This window comes from Ambystoma mexicanum, chromosome 4q (assembly GCF_040938575.1).
Source record: "Ambystoma mexicanum isolate Mex_15411 chromosome 4q, UKY_AmexF1_1, whole genome shotgun sequence".
Taxonomy (NCBI): Eukaryota; Metazoa; Chordata; class Amphibia; order Caudata; family Ambystomatidae; genus Ambystoma; species Ambystoma mexicanum.
In genome coordinates, this window is record NC_090928.1 from 728,092,340 (window position 1) to 728,109,401 (window position 17,062).

Sequence of the window (17,062 nt, forward strand, 5' to 3'; positions counted from 1 at the left end):
GTTCATTCTCCGGCGCGGCGCAGCACAGCTCTTGGAGACGGTGAGGGTTAGCTCCTGAGTCTATGGCTGACAGACACCTTAAAGTTGGGCACTGCCAGAGATGAAGCATTGACAGAGGGGCAGCCACTTTGTTAGGCTGACGTGGAAACAAGTGTGAGGCAGAAGAGCTTCAGATGTGCATTTATTTTATTGTGCAAAATTGGTTATACACAATATGTAGGTACTTGGTTCATCCAATCAAAATACAGGTACATACAAGTAATGATTACCGTAAAACTCACAGTACTATATATCATAAGTATATCAAGTTGAATTAAGAAAATCTGCAAAATTGGGGAGGACATCTGTTACCTAACTACAACCTTGAAAAACATCTACCATTTACCATGTTGTCCTTGACTAGGGAAACAATCATCACTAAATGAAAGACAAAAAGATAGCCGACACTGCACATATCGAACAGCTACTCTCACAACGCTGTGCAGCTCAGCGTTCTGCATGTTTGGTAAGTTCCTCCCTCAAATATCCAAAAGCTCTGGCACATCTATAGGTGCTTTATTTACCTTTCTCACACTGCCTCCCCATACCGTAGAGGTCCCAAGCATGTAAACCTAGGAAATGTGTGACATCTTAAATTGAATGAGGTTGGACTACATTTGTGTGTTTTGAAGATTGTTTTGTTGAGAAAGGAGATTTTTCATATTTGAACTAAACTTCCTTTGGTATTTGTTTTCTACTTCTTTCATGTGCACCCTGGTGGATGGCTTACTCCCTGTATTGTACATTTTGAGTAAATGTATGACAATTATCTCAGGAACTAATACCAACTACTGATCTTTACAACTGCTAAAGTGGTGTTATAATCGTCTCTATTACGCACTGATAGTTATAGCTGTAAAACCGATCTTCTGTGTACGACCGACAGGTCGTGTTTATGATACAAACATGCCCCTTTTAGCTTTTGGTTTTTTCATTCCTTACTTCAAACCTCAATGAAAGTGTTGGATAAAAAAGCAAAATAGAAAATCCCAAAACACTCCCATAATCTTTTGCAGTGTGGGGGCGTGGCCTGGAGCTCATGGCGAGTGGAAGCTGAGTCGCTGTGCTCCGGCCGAGACGCCGTATCCTGATCCTTTTGCCTGCCTAAAACTGCACCTGAGACGGAAAGAACCGGTTCCGAGGGAAGGGGAACCGACCCCAGACCCGTTACTGTGGTCTTCCCCTGGACTCGGACCTCCAAACCCGTGAATTCTTCCCGATAAAGGTCCCCCCCCTAGCGGGACCCAAGATGGCGGCCATCTTTCGAAGCTGATGTCGCAGGAGAACGCTAGCCGCCTTTGCAGCGAAACCGACTTATAAACCGCTGCTGCGACCGAATCGGGGGAGAAGAACCTCCACCTCCACCCGGGTCCGAACCTCTGCTGCGGGGAGCCAACCGGGAGCTCCCGACCGGGGAGACCGGGCCCGTGCCCTGGACTACGGCACTGAGAGAGGCTGCGCCGACCCCCCGGTGTGGGGAGCCCTGCCATCGACAGCAGAAGAAGGTGGAGGTGAGGAGAGCGCTGGGCGAGGGCATAAACCAATTGAACATGTGCCGCTGTATATTCCTCCGAGAACTTGATCACTGACTCTGCGTAAACCGGACCACCCCGCTTCCGGAACCATAAACTCCCCAATCTCGCCCACCGTCATTCACCTCCACACGACCGAGTGGCGCCTCTCACCATGGCGGCCAGGAACAAGACGAAGGCAAGCACCATGGACACGTATGTGTCCGCTAAAGTAAAAACTCCTCCGCAGCCATGCACTTCCACTCCCGAACCTCCCCGAGCAAAACCGGGCGACTCTCCCGAAAATCAAGCTCAATTGCTGGAGGCAATTGCATCACTGCACGCATTTATAGATTCCAGAATCGGGGAGTTCAAATCCGAGCTACAACTCATGCGCCAGGATGCCCGCAACCTGACAGAAAGAGTAACCTCCGCCGAATCAACCATAAAGGAGACGTCGGGAGATACGGCGGAGCTGAAAGCTAAGGTGCTGGACTTAGAACGGAAGGTGCTCACACTCGAGGCCAGGGCTGAGGAGGCCGAGGGCCGAGCCAGACGCGCCAACATCAGAATACTGGGGGTACCGGAGGGAAGTGAGGGCCCGAACCCGACGGCCTATATAGAATCCCTGATACAACAGGAGGTGGGCGCTGGAAAGCTGACACAAGGATTTTCGATTGAAAGAGCGCACAGATCACTACAGAAGAGACCCCCGCCGGGCTCACACCCTCGCCCTATAATTGCTAAAGTTCTCAACTTCCAGGATAGAGAGATCACCCTCCGGCACTCTAGAGAGGAGGGCCCCATTGAACGCGGGAGCTCGAAGATCACGATCTACCCCGATTACACCCCGAAAGTCCAACGGGAGAGGAACTTGTTTGTGCCGATTAAAGCCCGACTCAGGCAACTGAACCTGAAGTATATGTTGCTCTACCCCTCCAGACTGAAAGTGATCCACAAGGGCAGGGCGTTCTTCTTGGAATCCCCGGCAGCCGCAAACATGTGGCTAGAAGACAACAATCTAGCTGCAGATAAAGACCCTCAACCCACTGAAAATTGAAGAACCCCCCGCGCCTGAGACATCGAAGAAGCCGTGACTCATAAACCCAACTCGGACGTAAGGCAAATGACCTAAGAGAAGGTAAAATCACCCAACAGTTAGCAATGATGATGCGGCCCTCGCTCGGCCCATGCCAGGCACAGGGCCCAACCCCCCACGAACAGTACAGGACAGGCCAGTTGCCTGACCGACCTCCCTCGTGCCCGACACCCGGATGGGTCCTGAGGGTACGAGAGCGCCTGAGCACCAGCAAGACCTTGTCGTTGCTGGGCGCACCAGTTACAGTTTTGTTAATTGTTTTGTTCACACCACAGTCCTCAGAATATCAGCGGAGCGGAAACATGGGACCGGAGGCCTTTGGGGGCGGCGGAAGAAAAAACACCAGAACCCAGAGGGAAAGCCGCACCACCTGGAGAAGGGCCGCCCCGTGAAGACAGGGGCAACAGGGAAGATGAAACCAAGACACAAGCCCAATGGCACTCCAACTTAAGGTGATGACGTGGAATGTGAGGGGCATGGGCACGTACCTGAGAAGGAACCGGATCCACTCCTACCTGCTAAATTGTCAGTAGCGATGCTTCAAGAAACCCACCTCACGGAAGAAACCACGGCCAAATTATCCTATAGATGGGGAGGGATAGGGAAAGGGGCGCCATACTCCAAATTCGCCAGAGGAGTGTTTATGTGGGTGAGCCCGACTGTGCCCTTCCACCTACTGGGCTATGAAGCCGATAAAGAGGGCAGATACCTAATATTATGGGGTACCATTGAATCCACGCCAATCTGCCTGGTGAACTCATACTTTCCGCAACACGGAATACCCTCACACCTCGCAACGCTCAGTGCCAAAATGATTCCTCGGAGAGAGAGTGCTTTCATATGGGGTGGCGACTTCAACTCCATCAGGAACGGTGCTGTGGACAGATCAGACACACCCCGTCTCTCAAATAGCCCTGCATCCAACGCGCTAAACACTGCAATAGAACAGCTCGACCTAGTGGACATCTGGAGATAACAACACCGCACCGAGAGGTGCTACTCCTATTATTCTGCCCCGCACAAGGTCCACACGAGAATAGACTATCTGTTCATAGATCGTGAGCTGGCTCAACAAGTGGACGACACACTCTACCTAGGCAGAACCATATCCGATCACTCACCACTGATCATGCAATGGGCCCCTAGAGGACCCAGACCGCCTATCCCGCTATGGAGAATGCCACCCGCAGCACTCACAGACCACACATTTAGGGAGGAACTTGGCACCAAACTTGAGGAATACCTAGACATTAACACAGGCTCAGTGTCAAGCTGGAGCACACTATGGGAGGCCATGAAGGTTGTAACAAGGGGTGAAGTTATATCAGGTGCCGGTGGTATCCGTAAGCACCTGAGACTGGAACTGGAGGAACTGGAGAACAAGATCACCCACCTGGAATCTGAAATCAACATCATGCCGGACGCCGAAATAGAACTGAAGGGCACCCGGGAGGAGTGCCTTTTGGCCTGGAACAGACTGTCCAAATTTGACTACACGACCTACATAGCCAGAGCGCACAAAGAAACGGATAAGCCTGGTAGAATGTTGGCCTGGCTGTGTAAGCGCGAGTTCCCAAGACACCTCCCAACCGAAATAACCGATGAAAGGGGGATAACTCACCGGACGCAGCGAGACATTAACTCAGCTTTTGCGGCCTTCTACTCCAGATTGTAGGCCCACGACACCAAAATACCAGTAGACGACATAAAGGCCACACTGGCCGAGATTGAGCTCCCAAGACTGACGGAGGCCCAAAGAGAGTTACTGGACGCGGAAATCACTACAGAGGACGTGACGGACGCGATTAAATCGCTGACCACCTGCAAAACCCCCGGGAGCGATGGGCTCCCGCTTGAATTTTACAAAGCGTACGAAGCGACCCTTGCTCCGACACTCCACAAGGTGTATATGGAGGCATACGAAAACGGAAACTTACCCAACTCCATGAAAGAGACAATTATCATCCCTATACTCAAACCCAACAAACCTGCCAACAACTGTGAATCATACCGCCCTATCGCCATGCTAAACTATGACTGCAAGATCCTGACCACAATCCTGGCTAAGAGGCTGGCGAGGGTGATTGGAACCCTGATTCATGAGGACCAGAATGGTTTTGTGCCAGGACGCAACACCACCGCGAACCTGAGGAGGCTCCAACATATCATGGCAGAGACCTATGATCGAGACAAGGACCTAGCAGTACTCTCCTTGGATGCCATAAAAGTCTTCGATTCCATCTACTGGGAGTGGCTGATCGAAGCGCTAAAAGAATTCGGCTTTGGCGAGAGCTTTGTAAAGTGGGTTGAGGTATTGTATAATACACTGACAGCGAGAGTGAAGACTGGTAAGACGTTGTCCGAAGCCTGGCCTATACAGCGGGGCACGCGGCAAGGATGCCCGCTATCCCCAATGTTATACATACTGGGCCTGGAGCCAGTGGCTGCCTATTTCAGGACACAACCCTTCGACGCGGGCATTGGACTGGGCAGTGATCACGCCATAATATCCATGTATGCGGACGACTTCCTCCTGTACCTCAATAACCCCCAGCTCAATGCACAAGTCGCGTTGGACATCCTCGACAACTATGCCCGATACTCTGGAATAACATTTAGCAAACTAAAGTCGGGTGCGTTCCCACTGGCCAGACTCAGGGGTCTGGACAAGCCCGACCTCCCAGATGTCGGGATACAATGGCAACCAGAGCAGTTTAAATACCTGGGAATCGAGGTGTGTCATACCCCAGCGCTCACGCACGAACACAACACGGAAAAGGCAGTAAGAGCCCTCCGCAAATCTATGAACTTCTGGTCAAAGTTACCACTGGCAGTAATGGGTAGAGCGGCAATAGTCAAGATGATAGTTCTCCTCCGTTTCTTATACCACTTCACAAATGCATGCTTCTACATCAGACCTCCCTTCTTCAAAAAACTAGACTCTCTAATCAAGGACTTCATATGGGGGTCGTCCAGACACAAGATCTCCCTGCCCACACTCACGCTCCCGTACAAAGAAGGTGGGATACAACTACCCGATCTGCAAAGGTACTACCTAGCCACGCAGCTCAGCCACACAACAAAATGGCTCTCTGACGACCTGTCAGCAGAAGTGGGGCTCCTGCGACACCCGACTCCCAAGCTGTTCCCTAAAGAAATGCTTTGGAACCCGATGAAACAAACTTCTGGAGTCCCCATGATTGTTACCCTGGGCAGGCAGGTATGGGCCAGAATTGGCTTTCTTCGACAACTGAAACACCCCTACAATCCCAATACTCCCATCCTGGCGGATGTGTGCAAAACTCAGGCAGACTTAGCAATAGCTAGGAAATGGGAGAGAGCCGGAATCTATACATGGGGAGATCTGTTTGAAGACGGCACGTTCAGAGAACTCGAATCGCTACAAGCCAATGAAGGCATCCCGAACACCCAGTTTCTGTGGTACCACCGCCTCAAGCGGACAGCAAGGGCACAGTGGCCTGTCTAGCCAGAAGAACCCCCACCGGACCCCCTCCTTCAGGAGATGTACGATTTAGCAGACGGTTGGAAACCGGTCTCCCGCTTGTACACCAAACTAAATGACAGACCCAACCCGAAAAGCGTGTCCCTGAGACAAAAATGGGAATCCGAATTAGGGACCACGCTAACTGACAGTGAATGGGAGCGAATACTACTATACCCCAAAGAGGTGTCGAGGAACATTAGATTTAAACAAGTTCAATTGAACGTGCTATACAGGACATACATGACCCCACTAAGAGTTGCTACCTTCAACAAACATGCACCGCCGAACTGCCCCTGGTGCGGAAATGACAAAGCGGACATGATCCACATGTTTTGGACCTGCACCAAAACAGCGAATTTTTGGTCCATGGTGGAACGTACCTGCACCAAAGCGGGACTCACGAGATATGAGTGGAACCCAAAGGAATGCCTGCTGGGAGCCCATCCCAGACTTAGCAAATACAAACACCTGGTCAAACTAATGGACCTAGCCTGCATCCTCGCAAAAAGGTCCATAGCAATGGCATGGAAATCCCCAAGGGGCCCAAGGCACGGACGTTGGCTTAGGGACCTGGAAAAGTGGACGGAGGCAGAGACCAGGGCCTGGCAGGATGGAATCCGCTCAAGCGATGATGACTCCAACGACACCCTAGACTCATGGAAGGCCGTGGTGCGTGACATCCAATTTGCCTCCGACCACAAACCCCCCTGAGCTTTCACCCTTACTAGAGACTTGCTTGTGACTTACCCCCAAGAATGACAACCTGATAACCCAGCCCTCGTGACCTTGGGTGTGCCGCACACCAGCCCCTCTCCCCCCGCCACAATTACGAACAACATATTGAGCTACGAAGACTGTGGTAGTTAATTAGTTAATTTGACTTAGTTTGTTGTGTTACCGTTTGATGGTTGTGTTATATTTATATAAATGCCAATAAAATACTTAAAAAAAAAAAATAATCTATTGCAGTGTCCTGCACCCCTGTGATGAGGATTTGTTTCTTACAAAGAATAAACTCAGCTATCTTCTTAAATCAGTCCTTTTCGTTAAGGGGAATCCTTTTCCTCCCACCCAAGGGCAATTTATAGTCCAGCAATCACAACACCTGTAAGAAATGAAAAGGGCATACATTGGCAGTATCCTACACTCAAACTGTACGCCTTAGTAAATTCAGTAGTAAGGACAATCAACCGAAATCTGCAAAGATTAGGACAAGTGAAAACATATTGGCTAACTTCCAAAGCAACTACATCATATAACATCACAGATATTTAGTACATTGTAGGGAAATGAACTGTTAAATCTTTCCAGGGTGTTTTGGTAGAAGAATAAGAGGTTTATGATGGAGCATATGTTAAGCAGTAACCATAGATTTCGGAAGAGGACCCTATTAAGCTTGCTCTATTTCAGACTGCCATATCTAGCCTGCAAAACACTTCTTTGTAAGAGAGGGCTCAGACTTCAATCTGACAACTTTATCAAATTTCCTATAATGAATCGAAATGACCCGTCCCAACACCCTTTATGCCCCTACGTGAAGATATTTAATGAGGTCTGTGTTGGGGATATTTCACATAGACTTGAGTTGTTCAACCGAATCCTGTCTAGTTACCATTATAAAAACGAATCCATTGTACTCGTACCTGCTGCCCCAAACACAAACTAAGCCCAGCTGCACCATCTGGTAAAACCTCTTGAGTGTTTTGTTTATAGATATGGATATACATATATCATTTATAGAGAGAGAGACTCGAAAACAGAGTTGGAATGCGAACAAGAAAAGCTAGGCATCGGAACACTTTGCAAATTTCAACCCAAGTTCTCATAAGAGCTTGCACCTTACCATGACTTTCTTGACAAACTTGGATTCCCTAAATGTTTCTTCTAGTACCTGAAGCTCTTCCAAATAGGATAACTAGTACATCTACATATCCCCTGAGCAGGTCTTAAATTCAATCGATTTGAGAAGCCCAGTTATAGTAACAGTAATAGGGGCAGGGCCAGTCCCCCTTGCACCTTTATGTAGCTCCTTTCTGTCTCGCAAGAAAGCAGAAGTAAAGATATTCAGGTGAGCAAATATTTTCTGGCCAGGAAAAAAAAACAGCAATGGAAAAAATGTATTAAAACCTATGATCATTTTGACCACGTTTATCTGGCCACTAACGGAGATAGGTAGAGATGGCCTTCTTTGAATCAGAGCATTGACAACTATTGAGAATTAATTCAAAATTTAACTCGGCAATGTTTGTCTGGTTGCTACACAAATCCATGCTCAAATATGTCACATTATCAATTAGCTTTAAATTCTGGAATGTTCGTGTGACTACTAGTTTGGTCCTCTATAAGAAAGATGCCCCAAAACTGCCCGAATACCTTGACACAAGCAGCAAGCTTAGGGATGGATTAACTCGTGGGGCAGGTTAACAAAACTCACCACCCAAAGAAAGGTTTCAACCACTGTTTATAAGAAATCAGTAGGTGCCGGGAAAAAGAGGGCGGCCTGAGAAATGGCTACCTAGTGTGGGAGCTCCAATCTACCAATACTCTGTGCTTTTATCCTGTGCTTCCTTGCTAAATCAGAAATTTGCAGTGGGCTAGGAGCTTGCTTAGCCTGAGGTGGTGATTGATGTTTATATTTTGAATGATTTCCCTTCTGCAGCCAGGAATCTGTAGAGCTCGGGAGTTGCCTTTGATGTCTGCCAGACCTGAGTGAGCTTCAGCCTCTGCAGCAGGCCCCTTGGTAGAGTTTGGAACAGTTGCATATGACTGGAGGATAAGTCGATAGGGCCGATCTGTAGCTACTTTGTTTGGGTTTACCTCAAATCCCTGGAGCGATAGGTGCTGCAGATCTAGCCACCTGCTCCCAAAATGGATCGTTGATGCTATTGGACACACATATTAGGCAGGCCTATTCTAGGCCTTCCAGTGAGCGTTTAGGGTGTTGGGAAGCCAAAGTGGAGTGGGGTCGCCCGTTCCCACATCCTGCAGCTCAGTTGAGCTCTTCTGTTTACCAAGTACGTCTGTGATTTCCCGCACCTGCTTGACACAGGCTGGCTGGAATTAACTTTTTTTAAATAATGCTAAATGTGCATAACATTTGTTTACCGAAATTTTCTTCGGATTTGGAATTTCATGCACTCTATAGAATGCACCCCTGAAATGTGGTCTTTATTCCATAGACCGCAGTAAGTTATTATCAAGTCAATGAAAGTACACATTCCTCAGGGAGACAGTTCAGCGCTCGTTTAGGTACATTGTACATGAAACCTGGCTAATGTCATCTAGCTGAAGAAGATGGGGTCGCTACAAAGTGAGTTCACATGGTGGTCCTGTGAATAGGTCTTGATGAAGGCATATAATTTAATCCCACTCACCGAAACGTCATGTACATCAACCATATTTACCACATTGATGATGGGTGATCACAACCCTATTTGCCACAATTTTCATGAGTGGCCACAAGGATTTAAGTCTAATTTAAATGGGCTATATTGGCCACAAATAATTGAGTGACCACTTTGTTGATTTGATCACATGGCTTAGAATAGTTGAACATAGCGGACACAAATAGTATGCTGAGATAGGATTCAAGTTATCAACAGCTAATAGTTCTAGATGTCATTATTTGATTTAATGATGGTATTTATACAGCGCTTATGCCTATGCGGTTTACATCGAACATAGATACATACAACATCACCATGTTTGTGTTTTTATGGTAATTGTTTTCTTTTTTCATGATTTGGATATTTCGATCATTTGTTCAATGTGTTTTGAGTGTATATGCATGATTTAAATATGAATATATTTTTTCTAATTGTTTATTCTCTGTAATAGCTGAAAGAGTAATGATTTATTTTCTCATGTTGGATTCATGAAACGTGAATAACATTTACCATATGGGATAAAGAAAATAACCAATGCCAATCAAAACCATAATATATAAAATTGTTTGATCAAGTAATTGATTTAAAATATGCTGTAGAAAACGTTTGGTAGGAGCATTTTTCTTAGTTTTCTTTCCTGTGCCGGCTGCTGCAGTGCCTTCTAGCTGGATTTCCTAGTGTACTTCCTGAAAAACTCTCACTAACTCGCCTGATATCCCATCTGAAATTAAAAATGCGTTGAGCTGTGTTTGTTTGCTGCAAAATAACATGTTTGTGCTTGAGGTGCCACCATTTTGATTTATGTAGCTAACAGTTCCCAGACTGGGGTAGATGTCACTCTAAACCTGATGGCTACACCAAGAAAGATGCATCAGACACTGTGAACCAATCTGCTGCTTCCCCGTATGCCGGAGACGTCAGCCCTGCTTGCCCACTCACCGTTCCCGCCAAGGAAGCTCACCTCCTTCTTCCTGGGGTAGGGCACTGATTCAAGGTTTGCCACAATTCTCCAGCAATTGTTGCACTCGATGACTGCTTATAGATCAGAAACTGGGTACATTCAGTGGTTACTTTGGAGGTTTCAGTAGCATCACTGGACAAAGATCTGGATGCCATTAGAACTAAGAACCCCAACCTAAGTAATGGCTCACATCACAGCTATATACTCATGTTTAGCCTGCCAGCGTCAACACAAACTGGGTGTTGGAAAGAATTTCTTGATAAGCTCTTCCTGACCTACAAGTTACTCGATGTTTTGCATTCATTTTGCTTTGCATTTTTCTCAACTATCAGATTGAAAGAACTCACCGATAGCTGAGCCCTTGCCCCACGTCCGGTTTTCCCTCCAGACCAATAATTGCCAGGGTCTTTAACTAGATCGCCTGGGAAGAAAATGGGCCGGAACAAGACTCCAGCAAAAATTGTCTTGCCGCAGTGCCATTCCGTGTAGACCCGAGGCCCAAACTCCCCAAGTTGTGGAAGCTCTCCCCCGACTGGCACGAGTCTACCTGGACGGGGTGTAAAATACGGCATTTAGCAGACTCACAAGACAGTCTGTCAGGCGCAGAGAGCTTTCTCTACTTGGGGGGGGGGGGTTTACAGCACTCGTGGCATATCGCTGTTGAGCTGCACGCAAAGAGACACAGGGCCTCATTACACGGAAGGCGGTAAGGGTTAACGGTCACCGGTAATGGTACCGGTGACCATTAACCCTTACCGCCTTACTACGAGGTCCCTTTGCAGGTAGGTACTTTAACGCCTGCTCTTTAGCAGGCGTTAAAAACCAACCCGCAAAGAGACCAGGCTGCTAATTACGGTACCGCAATTTGCGGCACCGTAATTAGCGCCTTCCCCAGTCCCATAGAGCCCTATGGGGCAAAAATGGGAATGGGGAAGGGAGAATTACCGCCCCGCCAACCTTGGAATATGGCGGTAACTCCCCTTTCCACCAAGGCGGTGCCGGTATTTTACCGGCATGGACCAAGGTGCTAATAGCACCTTGGTCCTCCGCCTACCGTGTAATGAGGCCCACAGTGTTTCTATGCATACAGCTGAACGGCGATCTGCAACAACTTCAGAGACTGTATCTGAAAGTCGTCCTTTGCACAACAGCCCAAACTCGAAAAATGAAACCGTACAAAGCTGTATCTATGTATCATGCTTTGCACACATTTTACTGTCATGGTGACTAGTCTGACAAATGAAACGAGCATCATCCCAAGTGTTCATTGCATGCTCAGCAGGAATGCACGTTTCAGTTACTAACAGAGCCATGTTTGAATAATTGGTGGTCATTCTTACATATCCAAAATGCACTTCGTTTTATGCAAAGTAGCCAGCATCCTTTATTCGGGGTACCCAGATTATTCGTCACTTAACCCGCACACGCTGCTGACAATCCACACCACACTCCCACCCCCGAAAGGACAAGAATTTCCCCAGTAAATTGTGTCCATTTCGAGCACTGTAGATCGTGACCTGATATCACAGGCTTTGAGGGACAAAGGCGACTTGCACTACCAGTCATCTAAAATTATGATTTTTCCCCACTATAACTCTGGTTGTAAATTCAAGAAAAACCTACAGTGGCTACTCTGAGAGAAAAGGATTCAGTATTCCATGTAGTTTCCAGCTAAAATGAGAATTGTTTGCATCAGACTGTCTAATTTCTTTACAGGCCCCTAAAGATTTGATGGACTTTCTCAAGAGGAACCCCAAGGGGAAGCAGCTATGAGGTTGCTTGGAATGCATGCTGAGATTGTGGGATTGAGCCTGCTATTCAAGCAACCTGATTGGTTGGCTCCCCCGCCTCAGGTGTTAATTGAAATTCCATACTTCAATGCTTTCCTTATTGCATATTGTTAGTATGGGTGTGGTTGTTTCACTCGTAGTTTTCCCAGTGTGTGTGGATTAGGGTTGGGACAAGGTGGAGTCCTGAGCTCTTCAAATGGAGTGGATCTTCAGGTGACTTGCATTTGAAAACCAGATTTCTACTTATTTTGTTCAGGGGTCAATGTACTGCAAGCTGTGCGCAATTTCTAGCAAAGCCTGAGCTGTTTTTTAAAATCAGAGGCACATAAATGACCCTGCCAAAGCTGGCAAAATACTGACTGTTCTTAACCAACACAATATCAAGCTTGTTCTTTTGCAAGAGACCCACCTATCGGATGCTGTTCACTCCGCTTTTACAAAGAGGTGGAGTCCTTTATGATTGTTCTGTGTCTTCTTTTCTCATTCTAGATGTTCTGTACCTTCTCCCTGGGGATATGCAATTCTATGTGTTTCTAGAAAGAAAACACTGAGTGATTATGTCATTGTTGCAGATATATTAATTGGGATTCAATTTTTTTTGGGGTGGGGATTTTAAGATGACCATTTCTAATGCATATGTGCCAAATTAAGGCTCACACGATTTTGTTCACCGGTTATTTTCTAAATGTTATGGTCATTTTGAAAAGGGGTTCTTGATGCTAACCTGAATAGGGCATCCTCCACTATCCATTCTCGATCATAATCCACCACGGATTTACTACAGCTCGTGGACACGTTTGGCTTAGTGGCTGTTTGGAGGAAGAGAAACACATTAGATACATTACTCAACAGTCCTGATGATTCCTCTAGGTTAGGACTGTGACTAGTGCCATCCTAAATATGTAATCTGCTTTTGAACTGCCTGATGTTGCCCAGCATCCTCTCTGATCATTCTTTGCTCCTAATTGGTATAATGCTTAGATAAGGGGGTACCAGTAGAGCTCCTTGCTTATTCAAACCGGATGCATTGCTCGTTCCCGCATTGCAGTTGTGTCTCGAAGAGGAAATCAAGTGTTTCTTTGAGTAGAGTCATTGTTCAGTACTCAAATGCACTTTAGTCTGGCAAGCTTTCAAAGTGTACATTTGTGGAGTGTGTATTTCTAAGGAATCAAGGGGGTCCTCTGTACTGTGTGTAGAGAGCTAAATGCTCTCGAGAAGGAGCTCAGAAGAAAGGAATCTGAAGATGTTAGTGGCTGCCCTTCCAACCTCTCCTCTCTTAATGCCAATCTGCAGAAATGTCACTTTCTGGCATTGCGTAAAAATAAATGTATGAATTGTAAAGTCATGGCCTGTAGATAGGATGAATAATAACCTAGAGCTTCAGACAGGAAACCGGCGGCAGGGTTAATACTTGAGATTGGAAATACATTGGGTGTTTGCTGTAATGGAAAAAATATAATACACTGAAAATACTGGGTTACATTTAAGTCCCTTTACACATATATACATGTTCCTTCGGCAGACAAGCTAAATCGATATGTGGACTGTGCTTCACTAATTTGGCTAGAACATACCTATGGAGAAGCATTGATACCCTTAGAGAGTGTGCTGAGATTACCCGGGCAGTTAGCGATTTTGCTTCAAATAAGGCCCCATGCCTAGATGGCCTTATAGTTGAGCTTTACAAAGAGTATTCAGAGTTGTTGGTTCCCAACCTTAATTGGCTGTGCCACAAGTCTTTAAGTGAGGGTATACTCCCCAAATCATTGTGGGAAGCACTAATCACAGTACTTTTAAAACTAGGGAAATATAGTAAACATGGCACTTATGTAGGCCCTTAATTCCACTTAAACATTATTAACAAAATATTAGTTAAGGTGCTGGTGAACTGTTTATTCTGTGGTAAATCAGGAGACAGACAAGGTGGTATGATTCTCGAAAAAGAAGCCTGGGTCTTGCCTAAGTTGGTGCTACTAATCCTTATTATGTACGAAAAAAAGTAAGAAGTGCTCATCAGGATGTCAAGGTGGTTGGTGCGATGGGTCGGAAGAAGAAGTCAGACTCTTAAGGACATTCTAATTCATTTTTATTCAAATTATTTAAAAAGGGCCTATCTTTCCCTATTTCTAGAGGAATCTCCCTACCTAGCTAAAGGAAATAAATGTGCTCATCTGTTGTCAGGAAGTGTAGAAGAAAGAAAAGTCTTCAGTCCAAATCTAATTCTACCTGACCTTGCCATTTAGATAACTAACTTAAATAAGTCCATGAATGTGGCTTGATTCTCTTGGTGTGCCAATATCTTCTGACAGTTTCTTTGTATCAATGCCTCTATTCCTTGTGCTACTTGTCTAACACAATCTCCTGTAATAGTCTCTCTTTATCCCTTGGATTAACTCTTATAGCTCTTCTACAACACTCTTTGGTTTTGTACTCTCTTTAGTGATGTATTTGTGACAACTTTCCTTGTGATACTCCTTTCTCGTGGAGGTTTTGACCTCTCATAATCTGTTGATCTTGGCTGTGGTTTGTTCCCACTTGGTATTTCCCCTCTCCTGGGTTCCGTCTTTGTAATTATTTTGTTTACTTGATAGTCATGCCTGTCCCTCGAATGGATTGTGTCCTCCATGTATTCATCATCTTTGACATGTAATGTCCACAGCTCGGCTGCTTTGGAAATTATTTTGGCAGAGGGCGCCCTGCATTAATGGTGCCGGGTCGATGTCCCTCGAAGGCCTCCGTCGAGGGTGACGTCATCAGATGTTATAAGTAGCGCGCAAGGTTCCCGTAGCTTCAGTTCTGTTTTTTCCACAAACGTGTTTGCTTAGTTGAAAACTGGGCTTGCCTCGTACTTTTTTTGAAACCGACAATGTCTTTGTCGTCTTCCCTGACCACCCCGAAGACAGGATTTGAGAAGTGTCGGGACTGCAGCTCCAAAGACGGGTGGTATGCCCATCCAAGTCATAGACCCCGGCGGAGCGGGATGCTTTCCTGATGGCGATGATGAAAATGTTTGATAAGCATGGAACTGTTCTGCACGCACCTTCTGACAAAGCCAGCAAGGAACGTTCTCGGCCGGATACTCGCGCGCCTTCGGGCCCGGGTAAACGGCATGATAAACACCGGGAACCTTCGCGGCCCCATTCGCACAAGGCCTCAAAAGTTCACCCGAGAAGTGCCAGGTGAAGGTCTTCGTCTCCGGTAAGACCGGCAAAACCTTCAAAGCCCTTGAAGGCATCGAAGCCATTGGCGCATGCCCATCAGGTGCGCCTGTCGGATCTTCAACCACGGTCGGCCCCTCAATGTCGTCAATGCCATTATCAATGTCGACGCAGATGCCGTCTGAGCCATTGGTGCCGATTTTGCTGGTGAAGGTCCCTGTGCAAGTGGACACTCCGAAGAAGGCTACTGGTAAGTCTTTGAGGCCTGTGGCTGATAAGAGGTTCACTCCTCTCCTGAGGAAGGATTTCTTTAGGTCCCTCACTGACATTTATGAGGAAGAGGAACACTCTGAGGATGTGGTTGTCCCTTTTGGCCTCCAGTATGGGACTCCTAATTGCCTCATTTCAGAGGAGAGTCGGATGGAGGATCTTTTTCAGACCTTGCACAATGCCAGTGGTATTGACACTCACCCCGAGCTGGAGTTCGGCAAGCCGGACCCAGGGGAGCATGCCGACTCCTCCTATCGAAGACTCATGTCTAGGGTTGTGGAGTATCTGGGGTGGTCCAGGCCTCCTGTCCAATTTGAGCAAGATGACCTTATGGATATTTTGGTTCAGGGTCCGTCTACTGACCCCGTGTTGCCATTTCATATGGCCCTGCAGAAAAGGGTAGCTGCAAATTGGGACGCCCCGCAGGCTACTCCAGGGGGTGAATAAGTATCTGACGAAGAAATACCACCCATCCAGTAGCAACCCCGGCTACTTGTCCACTCACCCCACTCCGGAGAGTTTGGTGGTCCAGGTGACTACGGCTACCTCGAAGTAGGTGGCGTACCCTACAATCTCTCCTGATAGGGATGATAAGCATATGGATGGATGGGCACGCAAGTTGTTTTCTGCTGGGAACATGGCGTTGAAATCGGCCAACTCTACTTGTGCCTTGGCAACATTTTCGCACACTCTATGGAATTGCATTTTGTTAGCGGATGAGCATATTCCCGAAGGGGAAGAAAGGGATAGTTTTCTGGCTATTGTTCAGGGTGGCAAGGATGCCATGTGTGAATCCCTTCAGTCTGGATTGGACACTGCGGATAGTGTGAGCAGGTCCATGGCTACGAGCACCGTGTTGCGCAGGTTTGCGTGGTTACGGAAGTCGGTTTTGGAGAGGGGGGAAGTAAGGCGGAGTGGGAAGAGAGGTAGTATCAAAAGGTGGAGACGAAGAATAGCAAGAGTGAAACATCTAATTAATGGAGGATTGGTAGGAGAAGTAAGGAGCAAGAGTCTAGTAGGATCACTAGAAGAGCAGAGGTGATTGGACATCATTGAACTAAACTAGTTCCAACAGACTAAGTGCAAGGCACTATCCAAACTCCAATGCAAACACTAACCCATTGTTAGAGTCAGGAGTGATAAAAAGTCCCCAAGAGAGTTTAGATTGCCTCCTTTTAGGGAACCACCTTCGAGAAAACCAGACAGAGTGACGGCAAGTGTTGCGGTGGAGTGTGGAGCCGGAGGTCTGTCTACAGTGTTCATTGCTTTCAGCCTGCTAACGTGCTGCCTATAAGCTGCCCTGCGTCGCAGAGCGAACGCGGAGTAACAGCGAGTGTTGCAGT

The 17,062-nt window shown here is 46.9% G+C and overlaps 1 protein-coding gene across 1 annotated transcript in view; it reads left to right on the forward strand.

Annotated features, from left to right (window-relative positions):
* Nucleotides 1-17,062, forward strand: part of SLX4IP (SLX4 interacting protein) — a 1,704,175-nt gene that overhangs the window by 1,658,114 nt on the left and 28,999 nt on the right. The window lies entirely within an intron of this gene.